General features: G+C 44.0%; 13 non-coding genes and 4 pseudogenes across 13 annotated transcripts; all 17 read left to right on the top strand.

Annotated features, from left to right (window-relative positions):
- Positions 1–1,318: 1,318 nt before the first annotated feature.
- LOC141214088 (U2 spliceosomal RNA) lies at positions 1,319–1,533 on the top strand (annotated as a pseudogene).
- Positions 1,534–2,639: 1,106 nt separating this feature from the next.
- LOC141213896 (U2 spliceosomal RNA) lies at positions 2,640–2,830 on the top strand. Its single transcript, XR_012283230.1, has one exon. It is a non-coding gene; the product is annotated as a U2 spliceosomal RNA (small nuclear RNA).
- Positions 2,831–8,985: 6,155 nt separating this feature from the next.
- On the top strand, positions 8,986–9,188 carry LOC141214123 (U2 spliceosomal RNA; annotated as a pseudogene).
- Positions 9,189–10,303: 1,115 nt separating this feature from the next.
- Positions 10,304–10,494, top strand: LOC141213895 (U2 spliceosomal RNA). The gene has a single exon (XR_012283229.1). It is a non-coding gene; the product is annotated as a U2 spliceosomal RNA (small nuclear RNA).
- A 1,115-nt stretch (positions 10,495–11,609) lies between these two features.
- Positions 11,610–11,725, top strand: LOC141214140 (U2 spliceosomal RNA; annotated as a pseudogene).
- Positions 11,726–12,249: 524 nt separating this feature from the next.
- On the top strand, positions 12,250–12,432 carry LOC141214079 (U2 spliceosomal RNA). The gene has a single exon (XR_012283407.1). It is a non-coding gene; the product is annotated as a U2 spliceosomal RNA (small nuclear RNA).
- A 1,115-nt stretch (positions 12,433–13,547) lies between these two features.
- Positions 13,548–13,738, top strand: LOC141213894 (U2 spliceosomal RNA). Its single transcript, XR_012283228.1, has one exon. It is a non-coding gene; the product is annotated as a U2 spliceosomal RNA (small nuclear RNA).
- A 1,115-nt stretch (positions 13,739–14,853) lies between these two features.
- On the top strand, positions 14,854–15,044 carry LOC141213893 (U2 spliceosomal RNA). The gene has a single exon (XR_012283227.1). It is a non-coding gene; the product is annotated as a U2 spliceosomal RNA (small nuclear RNA).
- A 1,115-nt stretch (positions 15,045–16,159) lies between these two features.
- On the top strand, positions 16,160–16,350 carry LOC141213892 (U2 spliceosomal RNA). Its single transcript, XR_012283226.1, has one exon. It is a non-coding gene; the product is annotated as a U2 spliceosomal RNA (small nuclear RNA).
- A 1,115-nt stretch (positions 16,351–17,465) lies between these two features.
- Positions 17,466–17,656, top strand: LOC141213890 (U2 spliceosomal RNA). Its single transcript, XR_012283224.1, has one exon. It is a non-coding gene; the product is annotated as a U2 spliceosomal RNA (small nuclear RNA).
- Positions 17,657–18,771: 1,115 nt separating this feature from the next.
- Positions 18,772–18,863, top strand: LOC141214163 (U2 spliceosomal RNA; annotated as a pseudogene).
- Positions 18,864–19,662: 799 nt separating this feature from the next.
- Positions 19,663–19,845, top strand: LOC141214129 (U2 spliceosomal RNA). Its single transcript, XR_012283443.1, has one exon. It is a non-coding gene; the product is annotated as a U2 spliceosomal RNA (small nuclear RNA).
- Positions 19,846–20,959: 1,114 nt separating this feature from the next.
- On the top strand, positions 20,960–21,150 carry LOC141213889 (U2 spliceosomal RNA). The gene has a single exon (XR_012283223.1). It is a non-coding gene; the product is annotated as a U2 spliceosomal RNA (small nuclear RNA).
- A 1,115-nt stretch (positions 21,151–22,265) lies between these two features.
- On the top strand, positions 22,266–22,456 carry LOC141213888 (U2 spliceosomal RNA). Its single transcript, XR_012283222.1, has one exon. It is a non-coding gene; the product is annotated as a U2 spliceosomal RNA (small nuclear RNA).
- A 1,115-nt stretch (positions 22,457–23,571) lies between these two features.
- LOC141213887 (U2 spliceosomal RNA) lies at positions 23,572–23,762 on the top strand. The gene has a single exon (XR_012283221.1). It is a non-coding gene; the product is annotated as a U2 spliceosomal RNA (small nuclear RNA).
- Positions 23,763–24,880: 1,118 nt separating this feature from the next.
- On the top strand, positions 24,881–25,071 carry LOC141213886 (U2 spliceosomal RNA). The gene has a single exon (XR_012283220.1). It is a non-coding gene; the product is annotated as a U2 spliceosomal RNA (small nuclear RNA).
- A 1,115-nt stretch (positions 25,072–26,186) lies between these two features.
- On the top strand, positions 26,187–26,377 carry LOC141213885 (U2 spliceosomal RNA). Its single transcript, XR_012283219.1, has one exon. It is a non-coding gene; the product is annotated as a U2 spliceosomal RNA (small nuclear RNA).
- The last annotated feature ends 99 nt before the right edge of the window (positions 26,378–26,476 follow it).

The raw sequence follows: 26,476 nt of genomic DNA, 5'->3' as shown, positions 1-26,476 counted from the left end.
AATGTAAGAAATTGGGAGTCTCTGCTGGAAAGAGTTAAGAAAAAGATTACTTTCTGGCAGTTGAGAGATCTTACCCTGGAAGGAAAAATTTTAATTATTAGACAGGTTTTACTCCCAATGTTTTTATATGTCTCAACAGTTTTTATCCCCCAAAATAATATCATGAAGAGAGTTATTAAGGTATGTTTTAATTTTTTATGGAGATCCAAGATGGAAAGAGTAAAGAGAGAGGAGATATATAAATCAAAGAAAAAAGGTGGGAAAGGTTTTCCGGATATTAGGTCCTTTTTATATGCAAAGTATGTAGCGAACTGTGTATGCACTTTATTAGGACCAGGCTCTAAGCTAAAGTTGTTTTCTATATATAATTTAGGTTTCTATATTAGAAATTATAAATGGTTGGAGATGTCTCTAAATAGGCCTTATAGGTTTTTACCTCCAGGAAATTATATTGTTTTAGAAAAAATTTTAAGAGATTTTAAACTTAAGATGGTCGAAATAAATGTTCTTAAATGCCATAAAAAAATCCTAAAAATCCTGGAAGAGAGAATAGGTATCAGTCCTGTGGAACATTTTTCATTCAAAATTGTGGAAAGAATCTGGATGAATGTAAATTATAGTGTGTTATCTAATGAACACAGGGATTTACTCTGGTGTATAGTAAAAGACTGCCTGCCAACCCGTGAGTTCCAACACAGGCGTGGGTTGGTAAGATCTGAAGTGTGCCCAAGATCCAGGTGTGGGAATAGTGAAACACCCATGCACATCTTCTGGAATTGTAATTTTGCACAGACAATATGGAGGAAAGTGTGCAATATAGTGAGAGCTGTGAGTACTGTTAATTTTTTGGATTTTTACAGAGTATTTTATGGGATGGGGATAAGAGAGGAGGATTTTAAAATTGTATGGATTATTATTGCATGTGTGAAGGCGGCATTGTGGAAAGCAAGGAACATTTTAGTGTTTAAACATAAGGAAGTAACAGTCGACCAGTGTATTAAATTATGTCTAAGTTATTTGTACATGTATTTCTGGAGGGACAAAATGACGCTTGGCAAGGTGAAAGCAAATGAGAAATGGAAACAATGTAAATGGAATGAACTTACCTTGTAAGCTTTGATTTTTTGAAAACCTGTGGAAAAACAAAAAAACAAAAACAAAAACAAACAAAAAAAAATAGCCAAAACTATATAATTTTTTTAAAAAAAAAAAAAGAGGGAAAAAATAAATAAATATATATATATAAAAGAAAAAGAAAATAAAAGATTTGGAGAAGTATTAAAATTGGTAGAATGCACGATGATGGATTTGAGTCTTCTTATCTTTTTGTTGATTCCAAGACTTTGTAATCTGAGTCTAAAAAAAAAAAAAAAAAAAAAATCTGTTCTTATCAGTTTAATATCTGATACGTCCCCTATCTGGGGACCATATATTAAATGGATTTTTAGAACAGGGAGATGGAAAAAGAGCTTGCTCTGTCCACTCCACGCATTGACCTGGTATTGCAGTATCTCCAGGACCGGTGCACCCCTTCTTTAATGCAGTTTCTAAAATCAGAAAGAATTGAATTCAATGTTTTTTGTTCATTTTGCTTGTTTGTCGGATTTTGGGATGGACTCTTTGGCTTTGCTTTTCTTCTCCTCATTGGATTTTTCATGTTCAAAGTTGCAGAAGCCAGATTACAAGCTCATTTTGGTTCAACTTCAGCAACTGTGCATTGCATTGCCATGTAATGTGATGCAATGCTATCTTTCTAGCTCTCCCTTTTTACTTCCTTTTGGATAAACAGACATATTAGGCAAGCATTTTGGAGCTTTCACCTAAATAACTACAGGTGGTGAGATAAGCTGCACAATATAATTGACCTTTCAGTATATTGTTGCACACACACCATCTATTTAGCAAATGCCCTTGTTATCAACAGCAGCCTTTTAAACTCACCTGAGCTAACAGGTATGTGCGCTGGTTACTCTGCTGCGCTTAAAATTTCTTTTTTGGTTTGCTACAATGCCTTTTCTGAAACGTTGTCTCCCTCTGCTGGAACACTGACTTCTTTCATTTAATGCCTGCAGACTATAAAAGAGAACCCAACCCAAAAAGTTTGGTTGATTAGTCTGTGGCATTCTGTTAAACTGTTGCTTATGGCGGTCTCTGTGAGCTTCTCAGCGACATTCAGCCAGCCAGGTATCCTGCCTGCAGTAGATGGAATGTGGCAATGGAACGCTGGCTGCGCGTGTCATAATAGGCTCTGAGCCTTTATATACCTGTGCACAGCAGCAGCCACCTTCAGTCTGCTGCTGGACAGCCAGCAGCAGGAGAGGTATGTAATCAGGAGCCCTCCTGCTAAGGGTAGACAGCTGCTCGTTCCACCCCACCCCCCGCCTTAATTGGTTCTCCTCCCTTCCAACGGTGTTGAGGCGGGTGGGAACAGCAGGGGGTGAAGGTGCTGTGTTTAAAGAGGTGGAGTTATGCAGATCTAAAACGCGTGGATTGCAGCAGCAGCAAGCCGAAAAGTGCAGGCATGTAAGGGATCTAGAGGTTGACAACATGTCTTCTTAACGGGAGTCCAGGAGCTCATCTCCACAAATGGACTTTTCAGGATCCTTGGGTGGCTCCGTAGTTTGAAACCAATTCTGGTTATCGCTTCTCGGCCTTTTGGCTAAGATCAAGTGTAGTATCTGTTCTTATCAGTTTAATATCTGATACGTCCCCTATCTGGGGACCATATATTAAATGGATTTTTAGAACAGGGAGATGGAAAAAGAGCTTGCTCTGTCCACTCCACGCATTGACCTGGTATTGCAGTATCTCCAGGACCGGTGCACCCCTTCTTTAATGCAGTTTCTAAAATCAGAAAGAATTGAATTCAATGTTTTTTGTTCATTTTGCTTGTTTGTCGGATTTTGGGATGGACTCTTTGGCTTTGCTTTTCTTCTCCTCATTGGATTTTTCATGTTCAAAGTTGCAGAAGCCAGATTACAAGCTCATTTTGGTTCAACTTCACCAACTGTGCATTGCATTGCCATGTAATGTGATGCAATGCTATCTTTCTAGCTCTCCCTTTTTACTTCCTTTTGGATAAACAGACATATTAGGCAAGCATTTTGGAGCTTTCACCTAAATAACTACAGGTGGTGAGATAAGCTGCACAATATAATTGACCTTTCAGTATATTGTTGCACACACACCATCTATTTAGCAAATGCCCTTGTTATCAACAGCAGCCTTTTAAACTCACCTGAGCTAACAGGTATGTGCGCTGGTTACTCTGCTGCGCTTAAAATTTCTTTTTTGGTTTGCTACAATGCCTTTTCTGAAACGTTGTCTCCTTCTGCTGGAACACTGACTTCTTTCATTTAATGCCTGCAGACTATAAAAGAGAACCCAACCCAAAAAGTTTGGTTGATTAGTCTGTGGCATTCTGTTAAACTGTTGCTTATGGCGGTCTCTGTGAGCTTCTCAGCGACATTCAGCCAGCCAGGTATCCTGCCTGCAGTAGATGGAATGTGGCAATGGAACGCTGGCTGCGCGTGTCATAATAGGCTCTGAGCCTTTATATACCTGTGCACAGGAGCAGCCACCTTCAGTCTGCTGCTGGACAGCCAGCAGCAGCAGCAGCAGGAGAGGTATGTAATCAGGAGCCCTCCTGCTAAGGGTAGACAGCTGCTCGTTCCACCCCACCCCCCGCCTTAATTGGTTCTCCTCCCTTCCAACGGTGTTGAGGCGGGTGGGAACAGCAGGGGGTGAAGGTGCTGTGTTTAAAGAGGTGGAGTTATGCAGATCTAAAACGCGTGGATTGCAGCAGCAGCAAGCCGAAAAGTGCAGGCATGTAAGGGATCTAGAGGTTGACAACATGTCTTCTTAACGGGAGTCCAGGAGCTCATCTCCACAAATGGACTTTTCAGGATCCTTGGGTGGCTCCGTAGTTTGAAACCAATTCTGGTTATCGCTTCTCGGCCTTTTGGCTAAGATCGTATGACTGTACCTTGATTGGTGCGAGTCTCCTGGAGGAATCCGGACCCTTTTGTGGAGGATTTTCTGCTTTTTCCTGTGGTATTCCATACCGACAGAATCCAAGATGTCTTTTGTGAAGAACACCATCCGTTTGTCCGTGGATCCATCTGACCAGAACAAGAACAACGTGGTTTTCATTGTCCAAGACATCGTTGAAGGCAAAGCTGGAGCAAGACGTTCTGAGATCTTCAGTGTCAACGAATTTTCACGTCAAGGTAATTATGACGTTACCTTTATGGACCAGGATGTTTGCCTTAATGTCTTTGAATGGCTCCGTGGTCACTCTAGTGACCCCTGCTTGGAAGGAGTTAGATGGGAACCTTTGTTTGGTCTGCAAGAAAAGGAGGTGACTGTGACTGTCTATAACCCTTTTACAGACCCTGAGCTGCTGGAGTGCTTCCTCTCTCGCTACTGTGAATATGTGCGGAAGGGAGTGAAGCAAGTCAATTGTCTAGGAATCTTTAACTGTCAGTATAAATTCCGTGTGAAATTGAAAAGGGATCCTGACAGTGTGGGGGGCTTTAGACACCCTCCATCAAATTTTTCCGTTGCAGGCCATAGAGGTTTCCTCTTTTACCCAGGCCAGCCCATGTTTTGCCGTAGATGCTTTTCTTTCGGACATACCATGGTAACATGCCTTAAAGGGCAGTGTTGCCGAAATTGCAGAAAGGAGGGGCATATGGCCAACCAGTGTCCAGAGGCCAAGTCCTGTGATGTCTGTGGGAGTAGTGATCACATGTATAAGGACTGTCCTATGAGTGCACCTAGACGTTCTGATAAAGAACAGAAGGAGGAGGAGCTGGAGAGGAGGCAGATGGCAAGCGCACTGAAAGTGCTGGAAAGATTGGAGAGGGAGGAGAGAGAGGGAAGGAGGCGGGAAACTGGTAGAGCCTCTCCCTCTACGGCGCCAGAGGAGGTGTCCCTGAGACCATGTTCTTCTTCTGCTGAAGAAATGAGGAAGAAGCGGAGGGAAGAAAAGGAGTTCTGGAGGGAAGTGGCAAAGGTGGAGAAAAAGGCAGTGTCTGCGAGAATATCTAGGAAAGTGGTGGAAGCAGAGCTGCCTGAGATGATGACTTTTGGAGAGGCAATGGACGCAACAGGATGTGAAGTGCAAATCTCGGAACCCGACAGTCCTGAACACCCTTCGGGTCCTGAAAACATTGAAGATTTTTCTTCGGAGGATGATAGGGGTGCAAAGAAGAGTCGTAGGGAGGATGGTGGGGGCAGTGATGATGCAGATTTTAGTGAGCCTCAGAGGAAGATCAGAACTGCCAGAATGAGGAGTGTGGCTGGTGAAGCCAGCGGGTCGGAAACCAGCTGTTCTGTTCTGATGGCGGAGGAGGATAGTGGTGGTGCTGGATAGTGTCACCATATAATATTGTAAATGTTTTTTCTTTTTGTCCTCTTGTGAGCTTTGGTTTAGGCCAAAGGCTATTTCTTTGTGTAATTGGTGAAGGAGTAGAAGTATTATGGGATTTACCATAGTGTCCCAAAACGTAAGAGTGTTTAAAAGTAAAGTAAGAAGAGCTGCTATTTTTGAGTTTTTAGCTATGCAAAATGCATCTATTTTTTGTTTACAAGAATGTGGGGTAGTGGATGGTGTGAAAGGGGATGAATGGTCTTATGGAGCGTCTGTGTGGTCGGGGAGTGCATGTAATAAGAATGATGGTGTGGGTATTTTGGTTAAAGGAAGGGAGGTTGTTTTGAGTGATTATTTGGTTATTGAGGTGGGGAGATGTATCCTTGTTAATTTTGTATACAAGAATGTAAAGTTTTGTGTTATTAATGTTTATGCGCCAGTTGAAAAAAATGAGCGCAAAAATTTATTTGAAAAAATTAAGCTTTTTGTTCCAGGAAGAATACCTGTGGTAATTGTGGGTGATATGAACTGTGATGTGGGGAGAGTGAATGTGGATGTGTCTGGAAAAGCATTATTGGAGTTAGTGAATGATTTTGGGTTGTGTGATATGCAGCGCGTGTGTAACATGAATCCTTTGTTGAACACTTTCTTTTCTGAGAGTGGTAGGGTACAATCCAGATTGGATTATTGTTTTATTTCTAAAAATATGGTTTCTGTTAATTATAGGCAGGAAAACGTTCTTTTTTCAGATCATGTGTGTATGTTGTGTGAGTTGGATATAAAAGTTGATGGAGTGTTTGGGAGAGGATTGTGGAAGTTAAATGTTAAACTGTTAGAGAACGAAGATGTGAGAAAGGAGTATGAAAGGCGGTATGAAGAATGGTGTAAGCATAAAAATGAGTTTGGGAATGTTTGTGAGTGGTGGGACTGGGTGAAGAAACAAACAAAAATGTTCTTTAAAAATTTAGGATACAAGTATGCAGCAATTAAAAGAGAGAGTTTTGTTAAACTGAACGCGCGGTTGAGCGTTTTGTATAAGTTAAGGGAAGGAGGAGTTGAGGTGGAGGAGGATATTTTAGAGGTAAAAAAGGAGATTAGTGAGTTTTTGTTGGAGAGAGGGAGAAGCATAGTGTTTAGGGCAAAGATTGATAAGATGGAGCAGGATGAGAAATGTTCTCGGTTTTTCTTTAAAAAAGTTTTTGGAAAGAAACAGAGTATGAGCGTGGTGTATGGAGCAGATGGAAGTGAGGTGAGTGGAGAGGATATGTGTGAAGAGGTGGCTAAGTTTTATGAGGATCTGTATGCAGTGAAACAGAGGGATGAATGTTTGGAGAATGATGTTTTGAGTGTGTTAGAGAGTAAGTTGAGCGAAGCAGAAAGAGAGAGAGTGATGGGTGAGGTGACTGGTGATGAGGTATGGAAGGTTATGTGTAGTATGGCTTTGAATAAGACGCCGGGGGAGGATGGCCTCCCAGTAGAATTTTATCGTGTGATGTGGGGTGTGATTGGTAAGGACTTTGTGGATGTATGTAAGTATATGTGGGGAAACATGGAGGTGACTGAGAGTATGCGTGCAGGTATGGTTGTGTTAATTCCTAAGAAAGGGGATTTGAAAAGTCTGAGGAATTGGAGGCCAATAACGTTACTTAATTGTGATTATAAAATCTATGCAAAACTTATGGCTAATAGGATGCGTGATGTGATAGAGAGTGTGATTGGGGATGAGCAGTGTTGTGCGGTACCTGGGAGGCGGATTCATGAGTGTGTGTGTATGTTAAGAGATTGTCTATGGGATTGCATGGGTCGTAAGAAGAGTGTATTTTTGTTAAGTTTGGATTTTGAAAAGGCTTATGATAGGTTGTCGCATGGTTTTTTGTTCAGAGTGTTGTTAAAAATGGGTTTTCCGGCTGATTTTGTTGGGCGAGTGAGAAGTTTGTATGCGGGTGTTTATAGCTGTGTTTTAATGAATGGGTATGTGGGTAGGAAAGTGAATGTGTTTTCGGGTGTGCGACAGGGGTGTCCTTTGTCCCCTGTAGCATTTATTTGTGCAATTGAGCCATTGTTGTGTATGCTGAGGAAAGATAAGGTAATTCGTGGTGTGCAAGTGCCGGGAGGTGGAGGAAAAGAATGGAAGGTGAGTGGTTATATGGATGACGTGTGTGTATTATGTGATTCTGAATGTTCGGTGAGGCGGGTGAAGTTGTTAGTGTCTATTTTTTGTGGTGCATCTGCGTTTAAAGTGAATTGGGAAAAGAGTGAGTGTAAGGGTTTTGGAGGCGGAAGTTTAAGTAGGGATGTAGGTGTGAATGTAGTGAATGGACCTATTAAAGTTTTGGGTGTGAAGTTTTCAGAGAGTTTGGATGGGAAAGAAAGTTGGGATGATGCGAAAGGAAAAGTTGAGCAGAAGTTGAATTTTTGGAAATTGAGGAGTTTATCCTTTTTTGGGAAGATTTTAATTGTTAAGAGTGTGGTGTTGCCAATATTTTTATATATTGCGGTAATATTTCCACCAGGATATATGTGTATGAGAAGCTTGAATAGAATTTTATTTGTTTTTTTGTGGAACTCGAAAATGGAGAGAGCTAGGAGAGAAATTTTGGTTAAAAGAGTGGAAAAAGGTGGTTTGGGTTTTCCGAATTTGGACGTGTTTTTTGGTGTGAATATCGTTGTGTTTGTTTTGAAAGTGATTAGGGCGGATGGAAAGTTTTCATCTATGTGTAGGTATTTATTTGGAGCGTATTTGTTTCGTTTAAAGTGGCAAGAAAGGGATTTGCGATGTCCGATTGCTTTTGAGGTGCCTGTATGGTATGTGTGGGTTTATAAGTTTTTGGTGAGGTATGAACTGTGTGATGCAGATGTGAGATTGCTGGAGAATAAGAAGGCTGTGTATAGGATGATTGAATGTAGAGAGGTAGAATGTGGAATAAATATGGTTAGGGGTGGTGATGTGCAGAAGGTTTGGAAGAAAGTGCGGATGAGTGGTATGACCAACAAACAGAGTGAAGTTGTGTGGCAGTCTTTACATGGAGTATTACCTGTGAGAGAGTTTCAGAGGAATAGAGGTTTGGTGAGGAGTGAAATGTGTCCAAGAAATGGCTGTGGTGGAAGGGAAAGTGTGTTGCATGTTTTTTGGAATTGCCAGTATGCTAGAGATGTGATTGGGAGAATGGGGCCTTTGTGTAAAGAATTGTGTGGTGTGAATTTGTTGTCTTTTGAGTTGTTTATGTTTGGTTTGGGAATATGTGATGGGACGAAGGAAAGAGTCTTGTGGTTGATGCTTGCATGTATAAAGGAAGTGTTATGGGATGTGAGGAATGTGTATGTGTTTAAAAGGAAGGAAATTGCTGTAAAGGATAGTGTGAAGGTGATTTTGGGGAAGATGTATGTGTGTTTCCTATGGGACAAAAAGAGGAGAGGGGAAGTGGATGCGGAGGGAATATGGAAAGTTAAAAAGTGGAGATATATTGTTAGTACCTCTTGATTTTTGTTATTGTTGTTTTGAAATATGAAATAAATATTTCCGATGATGATGGGGACAGCAAATTGCGTATTGGATTTGACGCAGCTGTTTTGATGGAATTTTCCTTTGTCTGGTTTCCATAGACTGTGGAATTTCCTCGTCTGAGGAGAAAAAAAAAAAAAAAAAAAAAAAAAAAAAAAATCTGTTCTTATCAGTTTAATATCTGATACGTCCCCTATCTGGGGACCATATATTAAATGGATTTTTAGAACAGGGAGATGGAAAAAGAGCTTGCTCTGTCCACTCCACGCATTGACCTGGTATTGCAGTATCTCCAGGACCGGTGCACCCCTTCTTTAATGCAGTTTCTAAAATCAGAAAGAATTGAATTCAATGTTTTTTGTTCATTTTGCTTGTTTGTCGGATTTTGGGATGGACTCTTTGGCTTTGCTTTTCTTCTCCTCATTGGATTTTTCATGTTCAAAGTTGCAGAAGCCAGATTACAAGCTCATTTTGGTTCAACTTCAGCAACTGTGCATTGCATTGCCATGTAATGTGATGCAATGCTATCTTTCTAGCTCTCCCTTTTTACTTCCTTTTGGATAAACAGACATATTAGGCAAGCATTTTGGAGCTTTCACCTAAATAACTACAGGTGGTGAGATAAGCTGCACAATATAATTGACTTTTCAGTATATTGTTGCACACACACCATCTATTTAGCAAATGCCCTTGTTATCAACAGCAGCCTTTTAAACTCACCTGAGCTAACAGGTATGTGCGCTGGTTACTCTGCTGCGCTTAAAATTTCTTTTTTGGTTTGCTACAATGCCTTTTCTGAAACGTTGTCTCCCTCTGCTGGAACACTGACTTCTTTCATTTAATGCCTGCAGACTATAAAAGAGAACCCAACCCAAAAAGTTTGGTTGATTAGTCTGTGGCATTGTGTTAAACTGTTGCTTATGGCGGTCTCTGTGAGCTTCTCAGCGACATTCAGCCAGCCAGGTATCCTGCCTGCAGTAGATGGAATGTGGCAATGGAACGCTGGCTGCGCGTGTCATAATAGGCTCTGAGCCTTTATATACCTGTGCACAGCAGCAGCCACCTTCAGTCTGCTGCTGGACAGCCAGCAGCAGCAGCAGCAGGAGAGGTATGTAATCAGGAGCCCTCCTGCTAAGGGTAGACAGCTGCTCGTTCCACCCCACCCCCCGCCTTAATTGGTTCTCCTCCCTTCCAACGGTGTTGAGGCGGGTGGGAACAGCAGGGGGTGAAGGTGCTGTGTTTAAAGAGGTGGAGTTATGCAGATCTAAAACGCGTGGCTTGCAGCAGCAGCAAGCCGAAAAGTGCAGGCATGTAAGGGATCTAGAGGTTGACAACATGTCTTCTTAACGGGAGTCCAGGAGCTCATCTCCACAAATGGACTTTTCAGGATCCTTGGGTGGCTCCGTAGTTTGAAACCAATTCTGGTTATCGCTTCTCGGCCTTTTGGCTAAGATCAAGTGTAGTATCTGTTCTTATCAGTTTAATATCTGATACGTCCCCTATCTGGGGACCATATATTAAATGGATTTTTAGAACAGGGAGATGGAAAAAGAGCTTGCTCTGTCCACTCCACGCATTGACCTGGTATTGCAGTATCTCCAGGACCGGTGCACCCCTTCTTTAATGCAGTTTCTAAAATCAGAAAGAATTGAATTCAATGTTTTTTGTTCATTTTGCTTGTTTGTCGGATTTTGGGATGGACTCTTTGGCTTTGCTTTTCTTCTCCTCATTGGATTTTTCATGTTCAAAGTTGCAGAAGCCAGATTACAAGCTCATTTTGGTTCAACTTCAGCAACTGTGCATTGCATTGCCATGTAATGTGATGCAATGCTATCTTTCTAGCTCTCCCTTTTTACTTCCTTTTGGATAAACAGACATATTAGGCAAGCATTTTGGAGCTTTCACCTAAATAACTACAGGTGGTGAGATAAGCTGCACAATATAATTGACCTTTCAGTATATTGTTGCACACACACCATCTATTTAGCAAATGCCCTTGTTATCAACAGCAGCCTTTTAAACTCACCTGAGCTAACAGGTATGTGCGCTGGTTACTCTGCTGCGCTTAAAATTTCTTTTTTGGTTTGCTACAATGCCTTTTCTGAAACGTTGTCTCCCTCTGCTGGAACACTGACTTCTTTCATTTAATGCCTGCAGACTATAAAAGAGAACCCAACCCAAAAAGTTTGGTTGATTAGTCTGTGGCATTCTGTTAAACTGTTGCTTATGGCGGTCTCTGTGAGCTTCTCAGCGACATTCAGCCAGCCAGGTATCCTGCCTGCAGTAGATGGAATGTGGCAATGGAACGCTGGCTGCGCGTGTCATAATAGGCTCTGAGCCTTTATATACCTGTGCACAGCAGCAGCCACCTTCAGTCTGCTGCTGGACAGCCAGCAGCAGCAGCAGCAGGAGAGGTATGTAATCAGGAGACCTCCTGCTAAGGGTAGACAGCTGCTCGTTCCACCCCACCCCCCGCCTTAATTGGTTCTCCTCCCTTCCAACGGTGTTGAGGCGGGTGGGAACAGCAGGGGGTGAAGGTGCTGTGTTTAAAGAGGTGGAGTTATGCAGATCTAAAACGCGTGGATTGCAGCAGCAGCAAGCCGAAAAGTGCAGGCATGTAAGGGATCTAGAGGTTGACAACATGTCTTCTTAACGGGAGTCCAGGAGCTCATCTCCACAAATGGACCTTTCAGGATCCTTGGGTGGCTCCGTAGTTTGAAACCAATTCTGGTTATCGCTTCTCGGCCTTTTGGCTAAGATCAAGTGTAGTATCTTTTGAAAAGGCAGTTTTGTCCTTGGGCTGCCCTAGTAAATTGATGCATATTACACACTGGTTTGGTGCACTTGTTAGTACGCCAGGTGGCTCATAGAGTTATCTGATGGAAAACATGGCCCTCCAGGATCGAAGTCACTAGGCTGGGTAAGTGTGAGGGCTTTGGAGCAATGTGCCCCAGGAGTAGGCGCCCTGGTGTGAGTCCAAGCTTACTGGGACTGGGAACCCCGGAAAGACTTGGCTTCGTAGCACGCCGCACCTTTGCCAATCATACTTTCTGAGCAACCCCCCCTATTCCTGGCCTCCGGGCTAGGAAGGGGAATTTTTATAAACCCGGTCGGAGGTCCGGTCAGCTTTGGGCTGAGAAACCAACACAGGCTCCAGCTCCACTAGGGTGGCAGCCTAGATGGAAGCTGGGAGCACGAAAACGGCTCTTCTCCGGCTTCGGCTAGGGAGAGCATCGGAGATCCCTGACCCTCGCTGTGGCCTTCTGGCTCGGAGGGATGGGGATGGTTTATTGGGGACCCTCTCCTCCGGGAAGGGTCCACATGAATCCTCGCCTCGTGCGCTGTTTTGGTGTGACTTCGGTCACATTTTTCAGTGCCTTGGATGCAGCTTCAATCAAAAAAATCTGTTCTTATCAGTTTAATATCTGATACGTCCCCTATCTGGGGACCATATATTAAATGGATTTTTAGAACAGGGAGATGGAAAAAGAGCTTGCTCTGTCCACTCAACGCATTGACCTGGTATTGCAGTATCTCCAGGACCGGTGCACCCCTTCTTTAATGCAGTTTCTAAAATCAGAAAGAATTGAATTCAATGTTTTTTGTTCATTTTGCTTGTTTGTCGGATTTTGGGATGGACTCTTTGGCTTTGCTTTTCTTCTCCTCATTGGATTTTTCATGTTCAAAGTTGCAGAAGCCAGATTACAAGCTCATTTTGGTTCAACTTCAGCAACTGTGCATTGCATTGCCATGTAATGTGATGCAATGCTATCTTTCTAGCTCTCCCTTTTTACTTCCTTTTGGATAAACAGACATATTAGGCAAGCATTTTGGAGCTTTCACCTAAATAACTACAGGTGGTGAGATAAGCTGCACAATATAATTGACCTTTCAGTATATTGTTGCACACACACCATCTATTTAGCAAATGCCCTTGTTATCAACAGCAGCCTTTTAAACTCACCTGAGCTAACAGGTATGTGCGCTGGTTACTCTGCTGCGCTTAAAATTTCTTTTTTGGTTTGCTACAATGCCTTTTCTGAAACGTTGTCTCCCTCTGCTGGAACACTGACTTCTTTCATTTAATGCCTGCAGACTATAAAAGAGAACCCAACCCAAAAAGTTTGGTTGATTAGTCTGTGGCATTCTGTTAAACTGTTGCTTATGGCGGTCTCTGTGAGCTTCTCAGCGACATTCAGCCAGCCAGGTATCCTGCCTGCAGTAGATGGAATGTGGCAATGGAACGCTGGCTGCGCGTGTCATAATAGGCTCTGAGCCTTTATATACCTGTGCACAGCAGCAGCCACCTTCAGTCTGCTGCTGGACAGCCAGCAGCAGCAGCAGCAGGAGAGGTATGTAATCAGGAGCCCTCCTGCTAAGGGTAGACAGCTGCTCGTTCCACCCCACCCCCCGCCTTAATTGGTTCTCCTCCCTTCCAACGGTGTTGAGGCGGGTGGGAACAGCAGGGGGTGAAGGTGCTGTGTTTAAAGAGGTGGAGTTATGCAGATCTAAAACGCGTGGATTGCAGCAGCAGCAAGCCGAAAAGTGCAGGCATGTAAGGGATCTAGAGGTTGACAACATGTCTTCTTAACGGGAGTCCAGGAGCTCATCTCCACAAATGGACTTTTCAGGATCCTTGGGTGGCTCCGTAGTTTGAAACCAATTCTGGTTATCGCTTCTCGGCCTTTTGGCTAAGATCAAGTGTAGTATCTGTTCTTATCAGTTTAATATCTGATACGTCCCCTATCTGGGGACCATATATTAAATGGATTTTTAGAACAGGGAGATGGAAAAAGAGCTTGCTCTGTCCACTCCACGCATTGACCTGGTATTGCAGTATCTCCAGGACCGGTGCACCCCTTCTTTAATGCAGTTTCTAAAATCAGAAAGAATTGAATTCAATGTTTTTTGTTCATTTTGCTTGTTTGTCGGATTTTGGGATGGACTCTTTGGCTTTGCTTTTCTTCTCCTCATTGGATTTTTCATGTTCAAAGTTGCAGAAGCCAGATTACAAGCTCATTTTGGTTCAACTTCAGCAACTGTGCATTGCATTGCCATGTAATGTGATGCAATGCTATCTTTCTAGCTCTCCCTTTTTACTTCCTTTTGGATAAACAGACATATTAGGCAAGCATTTTGGAGCTTTCACCTAAATAACTACAGGTGGTGAGATAAGCTGCACAATATAATTGAGCTTTCAGTATATTGTTGCACACACACCATCTATTTAGCAAATGCCCTTGTTATCAACAGCAGCCTTTTAAACTCACCTGAGCTAACAGGTATGTGCGCTGGTTACTCTGCTGCGCTTAAAATTTCTTTTTTGGTTTGCTACAATGCCTTTTCTGAAACGTTGTCTCCCTCTGCTGGAACACTGACTTCTTTCATTTAATGCCTGCAGACTATAAAAGAGAACCCAACCCAAAAAGTTTGGTTGATTAGTCTGTGGCATTCTGTTAAACTGTTGCTTATGGCGGTCTCTGTGAGCTTCTCAGCGACATTCAGCCAGCCAGGTATCCTGCCTGCAGTAGATGGAATGTGGCAATGGAACGCTGGCTGCGCGTGTCATAATAGGCTCTGAGCCTTTATATACCTGTGCACAGCAGCAGCCACCTTCAGTCTGCTGCTGGACAGCCAGCAGCAGCAGCAGCAGGAGAGGTATGTAATCAGGAGCCCTCCTGCTAAGGGTAGACAGCTGCTCGTTCCACCCCACCCCCCGCCTTAATTGGTTCTCCTCCCTTCCAACGGTGTTGAGGCGGGTGGGAACAGCAGGGGGTGAAGGTGCTGTGTTTAAAGAGGTGGAGTTATGCAGATCTAAAACGCGTGGATTGCAGCAGCAGCAAGCCGAAAAGTGCAGGCATGTAAGGGATCTAGAGGTTGACAACATGTCTTCTTAACGGGAGTCCAGGAGCTCATCTCCACAAATGGACTTTTCAGGATCCTTGGGTGGCTCCGTAGTTTGAAACCAATTCTGGTTATCGCTTCTCGGCCTTTTGGCTAAGATCAAGTGTAGTATCTGTTCTTATCAGTTTAATATCTGATACGTCCCCTATCTGGGGACCATATATTAAATGGATTTTTAGAACAGGGAGATGGAAAAAGAGCTTGCTCTGTCCACTCCACGCATTGACCTGGTATTGCAGTATCTCCAGGACCGGTGCACCCCTTCTTTAATGCAGTTTCTAAAATCAGAAAGAATTGAATTCAATGTTTTTTGTTCATTTTGCTTGTTTGTCGGATTTTGGGATGGACTCTTTGGCTTTGCTTTTCTTCTCCTCATTGGATTTTTCATGTTCAAAGTTGCAGAAGCCAGATTACAAGCTCATTTTGGTTCAACTTCAGCAACTGTGCATTGCATTGCCATGTAATGTGATGCAATGCTATCTTTCTAGCTCTCCCTTTTTACTTCCTTTTGGATAAACAGACATATTAGGCAAGCATTTTGGAGCTTTCACCTAAATAACTACAGGTGGTGAGATAAGCTGCACAATATAATTGACCTTTCAGTATATTGTTGCACACACACCATCTATTTAGCAAATGCCCTTGTTATCAACAGCAGCCTTTTAAACTCACCTGAGCTAACAGGTATGTGCGCTGGTTACTCTGCTGCGCTTAAAATTTCTTTTTTGGTTTGCTACAATGCCTTTTCTGAAACGTTGTCTCCCTCTGCTGGAACACTGACTTCTTTCATTTAATGCCTGCAGACTATAAAAGAGAACCCAACCCAAAAAGTTTGGTTGATTAGTCTGTGGCATTCTGTTAAACTGTTGCTTATGGCGGTCTCTGTGAGCTTCTCAGCGACATTCAGCCAGCCAGGTATCCTGCCTGCAGTAGATGGAATGTGGCAATGGAACGCTGGCTGCGCGTGTCATAATAGGCTCTGAGCCTTTATATACCTGTGCTCAGCAGCAGCCACCTTCAGTCTGCTGCTGGACAGCCAGCAGCAGCAGCAGCAGGAGAGGTATGTAATCAGGAGCCCTCCTGCTAAGGGTAGACAGTTGCTCGTTCCACCCCACCCCCCGCCTTAATTGGTTCTCCTCCCTTCCAACGGTGTTGAGGCGGGTGGGAACAGCAGGGGGTGAAGGTGCTGTGTTTAAAGAGGTGGAGTTATGCAGATCTAAAACGCGTGGATTGCAGCAGCAGCAAGCCGAAAAGTGCAGGCATGTAAGGGATCTAGAGGTTGACAACATGTCTTCTTAACGGGAGTCCAGGAGCTCATCTCCACAAATGGACTTTTCAGGATCCTTGGGTGGCTCCGTAGTTTGAAACCAATTCTGGTTATCGCTTCTCGGCCTTTTGGCTAAGATCAAGTGTAGTATCTGTTCTTATCAGTTTAATATCTGATACGTCCCCTATCTGGGGACCATATATTAAATGGATTTTTAGAACAGGGAGATGGAAAAAGAGCTTGCTCTGTCCACTCCACGCATTGACCTGGTATTGCAGTATCTCCAGGACCGGTGCACCCCTTCTTTAATGCAGTTTCTAAAATCAGAAAGAATTGAATTCAATGTTTTTTGTTCATTTTGCTTGTTTGTCGGATTTTGGGATGGACTCTTTGGCTTTGCTTTTCTTCTCCTCATTGGATTTTTCATGTTCAAAGTTGCAGAAGCCAGATTACAAGCTCATTTTGGTTCAACTTCAGCAACTGTGCATTGCATTGCCATGTAATGTGATGCAATGCTATCTTTCTAGCTCTCCCTTTTTACTTCCTTTTGGATAAACAGACATATTAGGCAAGCATTTTGGAGCTTTCACCTAAATAACTACAGGTGGTGAGATAAGCTGCACAATATAATTGACCTTTCAGTATATTGTTGCACACACACCATCTATTTAGCAAATGCCCTTGTTATCAACAGCAGCCTTTTAAACTCACCTGAGCTAACAGGTATGTGCGCTGGTTACTCTGCTGCGCTTAAAATTTCTTTTTTGGTTTGCTACAATGCCTTTTCTGAAACGTTGTCTCCCTCTGCTGGAACACTGACTTCTTTCATTTAATGCCTGCAGACTATAAAAGAGAACCCAACCCAAAAAGTTTGGTTGATTAGTCTGTGGCATTCTGTTAAACTGTTGCTTATGGCGGTCTCTGTGAGCTTCTCAGCGACATTCAGCCAGCCAGGTATCCTGCCTGCAGTAGATGGAATGTGGCAATGGAACGCTGGCTGCGCGTGTCATAATAGGCTCTGAGCCTTTATATACCTTTGCACAGCAGCAGCCACCTTCAGTCTGCTGCTGGACAGCCAGCAGCAGCAGCAGCAGGAGAGGTATGTAATCAGGAGCCCTCCTGCTAAGGGTAGACAGCTGCTCGTTCCACCCCACCCCCCGCCTTAATTGGTTCTCCTCCCTTCCAACGGTGTTGAGGCGGGTGGGAACAGCAGGGGGTGAAGGTGCTGTGTTTAAAGAGGTGGAGTTATGCAGATCTAAAACGCGTGGATTGCAGCAGCAGCAAGCCGAAAAGTGCAGGCATGTAAGGGATCTAGAGGTTGACAACATGTCTTCTTAACGGGAGTCCAGGAGCTCATCTCCACAAATGGACTTTTCAGGATCCTTGGGTGGCTCCGTAGTTTGAAACCAATTCTGGTTATCGCTTCTCGGCCTTTTGGCTAAGATCAAGTGTAGTATCTGTTCTTATCAGTTTAATATCTGATACGTCCCCTATCTGGGGACCATATATTAAATGGATTTTTAGAACAGGGAGATGGAAAAAGAGCTTGCTCTGTCCACTCCACGCATTGACCTGGTATTGCAGTATCTCCAGGACCGGTGCACCCCTTCTTTAATGCAGTTTCTAAAATCAGAAAGAATTGAATTCAATGTTTTTTGTTCATTTTGCTTGTTTGTCGGATTTTGGGATGGACTCTTTGGCTTTGCTTTTCTTCTCCTCATTGGATTTTTCATGTTCAAAGTTGCAGAAGCCAGATTACAAGCTCATTTTGGTTCAACTTCAGCAACTGTGCATTGCATTGCCATGTAATGTGATGCAATGCTATCTTTCTAGCTCTCCCTTTTTACTTCCTTTTGGATAAACAGACATATTAGGCAAGCATTTTGGAGCTTTCACCTAAATAACTACAGGTGGTGAGATAAGCTGCACAATATAATTGACCTTTCAGTATATTGTTGCACACACACCATCTATTTAGCAAATGCCCTTGTTATCAACAGCAGCCTTTTAAACTCACCTGAGCTAACAGGTATGTGCGCTGGTTACTCTGCTGCGCTTAAAATTTCTTTTTTGGTTTGCTACAATGCCTTTTCTGAAACGTTGTCTCCCTCTGCTGGAACACTGACTTCTTTCATTTAATGCCTGCAGACTATAAAAGAGAACCCAACCCAAAAAGTTTGGTTGATTAGTCTGTGGCATTCTGTTAAACTGTTGCTTATGGCGGTCTCTGTGAGCTTCTCAGCGATATTCAGCCAGCCAGGTATCCTGCCTGCAGTAGATGGAATGTGGCAATGGAACGCTGGCTGCGCGTGTCATAATAGGCTCTGAGCCTTTATATACCTGTGCACAGCAGCAGCCACCTTCAGTCTGCTGCTGGACAGCCAGCAGCAGCAGCAGCAGGAGAGGTATGTAATCAGGAGCCCTCCTGCTAAGGGAAGACAGCTGCTCGTTCCACCCCACCCCCCGCCTTAATTGGTTCTCCTCCCTTCCAACGGTGTTGAGGCGGGTGGGAACAGCAGGGGGTGAAGGTGCTGTGTTTAAAGAGGTGGAGTTATGCAGATCTAAAACGCGTGGATTGCAGCAGCAGCAAGCCGAAAAGTGCAGGCATGTAAGGGATCTAGAGGTTGACAACATGTCTTCTTAACGGGAGTCCAGGAGCTCATCTCCACAAATGGACTTTTCAGGATCCTTGGGTGGCTCCGTAGTTTGAAACCAATTCTGGTTATCGCTTCTCTGCCTTTTGGCTAAGATCAAGTGTAGTATCTTTCGAAAAGGCGGTTTTGGATGTTGGCCGCCCTAGTAGATTGATACATTATGCACACTGGGGTTTAGGCGCTTGTTAGTACGCCAGGTGGCTAATATAGTCATCTGGTGGAAAGCATGGCCCCCCAGGATCGACGCCATTGGGCCGGGGAAGATCGAAAGCCCGAAGTGTGAAGTGCCCCAGGAGTGGTGACCCTGGGGTGCCTTAACTCACTGGGATTGGGAACCCCACTTGAGTTTATGGCACATTTGCACTAGCACTTCAATATTTCTTTCTTCACACACACCCTTATTCCGGGCCTTCTGGCCTTAGGATGGGGAATTTTTCAATTCCCGGTCGAAGGTCCGGGCAGTATTATACTGTGAAACCTTCACTATTTATTTAATTTTTTTTTGTCACTGTGTGTCCACTTTTTCACGTGTGTCCACGTCCTTACTAGGATTTTGTCGGGATGCGGTTCCCTTACGGGTTCCTCTCTTGGCAGGTCTAGGGGGGGAGTGTGTGGCCATCAGGTTCCGCTCCCCCCTGAACCCCCCTGGCTCTCCTCTTTCGGGAGGAGAGCGTTGTTGGCTCCCCTCTTCCGGGAGGGGAGCACAGTCTTTGGCTCCCAGTGCCTTGCTCGGGTGAGAACTCGGGCAGGTATTGAGGGTAAGATTGGGTCGCCTCTGGCTCCGGCTGGAGGTGGCTATTTGTCCCTGTGCCTCGCTGTGGCCTTCTGGCTCGGAGGGACGGGGAATGGTTTGGGGGACCCTTCTCCTTTTGGAGAGGGTTTCAAGAAGACCAGCATCCTAGTGCACTTTTTTTTGTGGCACTTGTCACTTTTTTAAGCGCACTCGGGTTTTGTACACGAATTCGGGCTTTCGAAAAAAAAAAAAAAAAAATCTGTTCTCATCAGTTTAATATCTGATACGTCCCATATCTGGGGACCATATAATAAATGGATTTTTAGAACAGGGAGATGGAAAAAGAGCTTGCTCTGTCCACTCCACGCATTGACCTGGTATTGCAGTATCTCCAGGACCGGTGCACCCCTTCTTTAATGCAGTTTCTAAAATCAGAAAGAATTGAATTCAATGTTTTTTGTTCATTTTGCTTGTTTGTCGGATTTTGGGATGGAATCTTTGGCTTTGCTTTTCTTCTCCTCACTGGATTTTTCATGTTCAAAGTTGCAGAAGCCAGATTACAAGCTCATTTTGGTTCAACTTCAGCAACTGTGCATTGCATTGCCATGTAATGTGATGCAATGCTATCTTTCTAGCTCTCCCTTTTTACTTCCTTTTGGATAAACAGACATATTAGGCAAGCATTTTGGAGCTTTCACCTAAATAACTACAGGTGGTGAGATAAGCTGCACAATATAATTGACCTTTCAGTATATTGTTGCACACACACCATCTATTTAGCAAATGCCCTTGTTATCAACAGCAGCCTTTTAAACTCACCTGAGCTAACAGGTATGTGCGCTGGTTACTCTGCTGCGCTTAAAATTTCTTTTTGGTTTGCTACAATGCCTTTTCTGAAACGTTGTCTCCCTCTGCTGGAACACTGACTTCTTTCATTTAATGCCTGCAGACTATAAAAGAGAACCCAACCCAAAAAGTTTGGTTGATTAGTCTGTGGCATTCTGTTAAACTGTTGCTTATGGCGGTCTCTGTGAGCTTCTCAGCGACATTCAGCCAGCCAGGTATCCTGCCTGCAGTAGATGGAATGTGGCAATGGAACGCTGGCTGCGCGTGTCATAATAGGCTCTGAGCCTTTATATACCTGTGCACAGCAGCAGCCACCTTCATTCTGCTGCTGTACAGCCAGCAGCAGCAGCAGCAGGAGAGGTATGTAATCAGGAGCCCTCCTGCTAAGGGTAGACAGCTGCTCGTTCCACCCCATCCCCCGCCTTAATTGGTTCTCCTCCCTTCCAACGGTGTTGAGGCGGGTGGGAACAGCAGGGAGTGAAGGTGCTGTGTTTAAAGAGGTGGAGTTATGCAGATCTAAAATGCGTGGATTGCAGCAGCAGCAAGCCGAAAAGTGCAGGCATGTAAGGGATCTAGAGGTTGACAACATGTCTTCTTAACGGGAGTCCAGGAGCTCATCTCCACAAATGGACTTTTCAGGATCCTTGGGTGGCTCCGTAGTTTGAAACCAATTCTGGTTATCGCTTCTCGGCCTTTTGGCTAAGATCAAGTGTAGTATCTGTTCTTATCAGTTTAATATCTGATACGTCCCCTATCTGGGGACCATATATTAAATGGATTTTTAGAACAGGGAGATGGAAAAAGAGCTTGCTCTGTCCACTCCACGCATTGACCTGGTATTGCAGTATCTCCAGGACCGGTGCACCCCTTCTTTAATGCAGTTTCTAAAATCAGAAAGAATTGAATTCAATGTTTTTTGTTCATTTTGCTTGTTTGTCGGATTTTGGGATGGACTCTTTGGCTTTGCTTTTCTTCTCCTCATTGGACTTTTCATGTTCAAAGTTGCAGAAGCCAGATTACAAGCTCATTTTGGTTCAACTTCAGCAACTGTGCATTGCATTGCCATGTAATGTGATGCAATGCTATCTTTCTAGCTCTCCCTTTTTACTTCCTTTTGGATAAACAGACATATTAGGCAAGCATTTTGGAGCTTTCACCTAAATAACTACAGGTGGTGAGATAAGCTGCACAATATAATTGACCTTTCAGTATATTGTTGCACACACACCATCTATTTAGCAAATGCCCTTGTTATCAACAGCAGCCTTTTAAACTCACCTGAGCTAACAGGTATGTGCGCTGGTTACTCTGCTGCGCTTAAAATTTCTTTTTTGGTTTGCTACAATACCTTTTCTGAAACATTGTCTCCCTCTGCTGGAACACTGACTTCTTTCATTTAATGCCTGCAGACTATAAAAGAGAACCCAACCCAAAAAGTTTGGTTGATTAGTCTGTGGCATTCTGTTAAACTGTTGCTTATGGCGGTCTCTGTGAGCTTCTCAGCGACATTCAGCCAGCCAGGTATCCTGCCTGCAGTAGATGGAATGTGGCAATGGAACGCTGGCTGCGCGTGTCATAATAGGCTCTGAGCCTTTATATACCTGTGCACAGCAGCAGCCACCTTCAGTCTGCTGCTGGACAGCCAGCAGCAGCAGCAGCAGGAGAGGTATGTAATCAGGAGCCCTCCTGCTAAGGGTAGACAGCTGCTCGTTCCACCCCACCCCCCGCCTTAATTGGTTCTCCTCCCTTCCAACGGTGTTGAGGCGGGTGGGAACAGCAGGGGGTGAAGGTGCTGTGTTTAAAGAGGTGGAGTTATGCAGATCTAAAACGCGTGGATTGCAGCAGCAGCAAGCCGAAAAGTGCAGGCATGTAAGGGATCTAGAGGTTGACAACATGTCTTCTTAACGGGAGTCCAGGAGCTCATCTCCACAAATGGACTTTTCAGGATCCTTGGGTGGCTCCGTAGTTTGAAACCAATTCTGGTTATCGCTTCTCGGCCTTTTGGCTAAGATCAAGTGTAGTATCTGTTCTTATCAGTTTAATATCTGATACGTCCCCTATCTGGGGACCATATATTAAATGGATTTTTAGAACAGGGAGATGGAAAAAGAGCTTGCTCTGTCCACTCCACGCATTGACCTGGTATTGCAGTATCTCCAGGACCGGTGCACCCCTTCTTTAATGCAGTTTCTAAAATCAGAAAGAATTGAATTCAATGTTTTTTGTTCATTTTGCTTGTTTGTCAGATTTTGGGATGGACTCTTTGGCTTTGCTTTTCTTCTCCTCATTGGATTTTTCATGTTCAAAGTTGCAGAAGCCAGATTACAAGCTCATTTTGGTTCAACTTCAGCAACTGTGCATTGCATTGCCATGTAATGTGATGCAATGCTATCTTTCTAGCTCTCCCTTTTTACTTCCTTTTGGATAAACAGACATATTAGGCAAGCATTTTGGAGCTTTCACCTAAATAACTACAGGTGGTGAGATAAGCTGCACAATATAATTGACCTTTCAGTATATTGTTGCACACACACCATCTATTTAGCAAATGCCCTTGTTATCAACAGCAGCCTTTTAAACTCACCTGAGCTAACAGGTATGTGCGCTGGTTACTCTGCTGCGCTTAAAATTTCTTTTTTGGTTTGCTACAATGCCTTTTCTGAAACATTGTCTCCCTCTGCTGGAACACTGACTTCTTTCATTTAATGCCTGCAGACTATAAAAGAGAACCCAACCCAAAAAGTTTGGTTGATTAGTCTGTGGCATTCTGTTAAACTGTTGCTTATGGCGGTCTCTGTGAGCTTCTCAGCGACATTCAGCCAGCCAGGTATCCTGCTTGCAGTAGATGGAATGTGGCAATGGAACGCTGGCTGCGCGTGTCATAATAGGCTCTGAGCCTTTATATACCTGTGCACAGCAGCAGCCACCTTCAGTCTTCTGCTGGACAGCCAGCAGCAGCAGCAGCAGGAGAGGTATGTAATCAGGAGCCCTCCTGCTAAGGGTAGACAGCTGCTCGTTCCACCCCACCCCCCGCCTTAATTGGTTCTCCTCCCTTCCAACGGTGTTGAGGCGGGTGGGAACAGCAGGGGGTGAAGGTGCTGTGTTTAAAGAGGTGGAGTTATGCAGATCTAAAACGCGTGGATTGCAGCAGCAGCAAGCCGAAAAGTGCAGGCATGTAAGGGATCTAGAGGTTGACAACATGTCTTCTTAACGGGAGTCCAGGAGCTCATCTCCACAAATGGACTTTTCAGGATCCTTGGGTGGCTCCGTAGTTTGAAACCAATTCTGGTTATCGCTTCTCGGCCTTTTGGCTAAGATCAAGTGTAGTATCTGTTCTTATCAGTTTAATATCTGATACGTCCCCTATCTGGGGACCATATATTAAATGGATTTTTAGAACAGGGAGATGGAAAAAGAGCTTGCTCTGTCCACTCCACGCATTGACCTGGTATTGCAGTATCTCCAGGACCGGTGCACCCCTTCTTTAATGCAGTTTCTAAAATCAGAAAGAATTGAATTCAATGTTTTTTGTTCATTTTGCTTGTTTGTCGGATTTTGGGATGGACTCTTTGGCTTTGCTTTTCTTCTCCTCATTGGATTTTTCATGTTCAAAGTTGCAGAAGCCAGATTACAAGCTCATTTTGGTTCAACTTCAGCAACTGTGCATTGCATTGCCATGTAATGTGATGCAATGCTATCTTTCTAGCTCTCCCTTTTTACTTCCTTTTGGATAAACAGACATATTAGGCAAGCATTTTGGAGCTTTCACCTAAATAACTACAGGTGGTGAGATAAGCTGCACAATATAATTGACCTTTCAGTATATTGTTGCACACACACCATCTATTTAGCAAATGCCCTTGTTATCAACAGCAGCCTTTTAAACTCACCTGAGCTAACAGGTATGTGCGCTGGTTACTCTACTGCGCTTAAAATTTCTTTTTTGGTTTGCTACAATGCCTTTTCTGAAACGTTGTCTCCCTCTGCTGGAACACTGACTTCTTTCATTTAATGCCTGCAGACTATAAAAGAGAACCCAACCCAAAAAGTTTGGTTGATTAGTCTGTGGCATTCTGTTAAACTGTTGCTTATGGCGGTCTCTGTGAGCTTCTCAGCGACATTCAGCCAGCCAGGTATCCTGCCTGCAGTAGATGGAATGTGGCAATGGAACGCTGGCTGCGCGTGTCATAATAGGCTCTGAGCCTTTATATACCTGTGCACAGCAGCAGCCACCTTCAGTCTGCTGCTGGACAGCCAGCAGCAGCAGCAGCAGCAGGAGAGGTATGTAATCAGGAGCCCTCCTGCTAAGGGTAGACAGCTGCTCGTTCCACCCCACCCCCCGCCTTAATTGGTTCTCCTCCCTTCCAACGGTGTTGAGGCGGGTGGGAACAGCAGGGGGTGAAGGTGCTGTGTTTAAAGAGGTGGAGTTATGCAGATCTAAAACGCGTGGATTGCAGCAGCAGCAAGCCGAAAAGTGCAGGCATGTAAGGGATCTAGAGGTTGACAACATGTCTTCTTAACGGGAGTCCAGGAGCTCATCTCCACAAATGGACTTTTCAGGATCCTTGGGTGGCTCCGTAGTTTGAAACCAATTCTGGTTATCGCTTCTCGGCCTTTTGGCTAAGATCAAGTGTAGTATCTGTTCTTATCAGTTTAATATCTGATACGTCCCCTATCTGGGGACCATATATTAAATGGATTTTTAGAACAGGGAGATGGAAAAAGAGCTTGCTCTGTCCACTCCACGCATTGACCTGGTATTGCAGTATCTCCAGGACCGGTGCACCCCTTCTTTAATGCAGTTTCTAAAATCAGAAAGAATTGAATTCAATGTTTTTTGTTCATTTTGCTTGTTTGTCGGATTTTGGGATGGACTCTTTGGCTTTGCTTTTCTTCTCCTCATTGGATTTTTCATGTTCAAAGTTGCAGAAGCCAGATTACAAGCTCATTTTGGTTCAACTTCAGCAACTGTGCATTGCATTGCCATGTAATGTGATGCAATGCTATCTTTTTAGCTCTCCCTTTTTACTTCCTTTTGGATAAACAGACATATTAGGCAAGCATTTTGGAGCTTTCACCTAAATAACTACAGGCGGTGAGATAAGCTGCACAATATAATTGACCTTTCAGTATATTGTTGCACACACACCATCTATTTAGCAAATGCCCTTGTTATCAACAGCAGCCTTTTAAACTCACCTGAGCTAACAGGTATGTGCGCTGGTTACTCTGCTGCGCTTAAAATTTCTTTTTTGGTTTGCTACAATGCCTTTTCTGAAACGTTGTCTCCCTCTGCTGGAACACTGACTTCTTTCATTTAATGCCTGCAGACTATAAAAGAGAACCCAACCCAAAAAGTTTGGTTGATTAGTCTGTGGCATTCTGTTAAACTGTTGCTTATGGCGGTCTCTGTGAGCTTCTCAGCGACATTCAGCCAGCCAGGTATCCTGCCTGCAGTAGATGGAATGTGGCAATGGAACGCTGGCTGCGCGTGTCATAATAGGCTCTGAGCCTTTATATACCTGTGCACAGCAGCAGCCACCTTCAGTCTGCTGCTGGACAGCCAGCAGCAGCAGCAGCAGGAGAGGTATGTAATCAGGAGCCCTCCTGCTAAGGGTAGACAGCTGCTCGTTCCACCCCACCCCCCGCCTTAATTGGTTCTCCTCCCTTCCAACGGTGTTGAGGCGGGTGGGAACAGCAGGGGGTGAAGGTGCTGTGTTTAAAGAGGTGGAGTTATGCAGATCTAAAACGCGTGGATTGCAGCAGCAGCAAGCCGAAAAGTGCAGGCATGTAAGGGATCTAGAGGTTGACAACATGTCTTCTTAACGGGAGTCCAGGAGCTCATCTCCACAAATGGACTTTTCAGGATCCTTGGGTGGCTCCGTAGTTTGAAACCAATTCTGGTTATCGCTTCTCGGCCTTTTGGCTAAGATCAAGTGTAGTATCTGTTCTTATCAGTTTAATATCTGATACGTCCCCTATCTGGGGACCATATATTAAATGGATTTTTAGAACAGGGAGATGGAAAAAGAGCTTGCTCTGTCCACTCCACGCATTGACCTGGTATTGCAGTATCTCCAGGACCGGTGCACCCCTTCTTTAATGCAGTTTCTAAAATCAGAAAGAATTGAATTCAATGTTTTTTGTTCATTTTGCTTGTTTGTCGGATTTTGGGATGGACTCTTTGGCTTTGCTT

This window comes from Phyllobates terribilis, unplaced genomic scaffold (assembly GCF_046119375.1).
Source record: "Phyllobates terribilis strain yellow unplaced genomic scaffold, ASM4611937v1 Scaffold_213__1_contigs__length_3403324, whole genome shotgun sequence".
Taxonomy (NCBI): domain Eukaryota; kingdom Metazoa; phylum Chordata; class Amphibia; order Anura; family Dendrobatidae; genus Phyllobates; species Phyllobates terribilis.
The sequence above is the reverse complement of the archived record's forward strand: the minus strand, read 5'-3'. Positions and strand labels throughout refer to the sequence as shown.